This window comes from Pteropus vampyrus, unplaced genomic scaffold, assembly GCF_000151845.1.
Source record: "Pteropus vampyrus isolate Shadow unplaced genomic scaffold, Pvam_2.0 Scaffold37, whole genome shotgun sequence".
NCBI classification, from domain to species: Eukaryota; Metazoa; Chordata; class Mammalia; order Chiroptera; family Pteropodidae; genus Pteropus; species Pteropus vampyrus.
The window spans coordinates 3,299,770-3,300,354 of NW_011888818.1; the positions used below are offsets into that span (position 1 = coordinate 3,299,770).

A 585-nucleotide genomic window follows, 5' to 3' on the forward strand; every position below is an offset into this window, starting at 1 on the left:
ATTTATTTTTCTCAATTAATCTTAATAGAAATTTACTATTATTGATCAAAGAAGTAAATTTCAATTTCATTGACTTTTTTCTATTATTATTTTTTCTTATGATCTTAGTAATTTCTGTTCTTATCTTCATTATTTCCTTCTGCTACATTGGTTTTAATTTGTCCTTTTCTCTCCTTAGTTTCATAAGGTAGAATTTTTTTTTTTTTTTATGCCTACAACACCTGGTCTTCCTAGGTGGTCTCCCATCCAAGTACTAACCAGGCCTGACCCTGCTTAGCTTCTGAGATCAGACAGGTTCAGGCATGTTCAGGGTGACATGGTGGTAGACCAGAAGGTAGGATTTTAGACTGAATTTTTTTCTTGTTGTCCTACATAAGCATTTAAAGCAATAAATTTTTCCTAAGCACTATTTCTGTCTCACGAATTATAATATGTTGTGTTTTTATTATTATTAAATTAAAAATATTTAATTTTTTTCTTGTGTGTGTGTGTGAAAAAGTAGACAGAGAAACACACACAAAGGGAGAGAAGAGAAGAGAAATTCCTGAATATTTGAAAGTTGAAGTACCAGCTTTTTGAACTACT

The 585-nt window shown here is 30.6% G+C and overlaps 1 pseudogene; it reads right to left on the minus strand.

Moving 5' to 3' along the window:
• Positions 1 to 209: 209 nt before the first annotated feature.
• On the minus strand, positions 210 to 328 carry LOC111738381 (annotated as a pseudogene).
• Between the last annotated feature and the right edge of the window lie 257 nt (positions 329 to 585).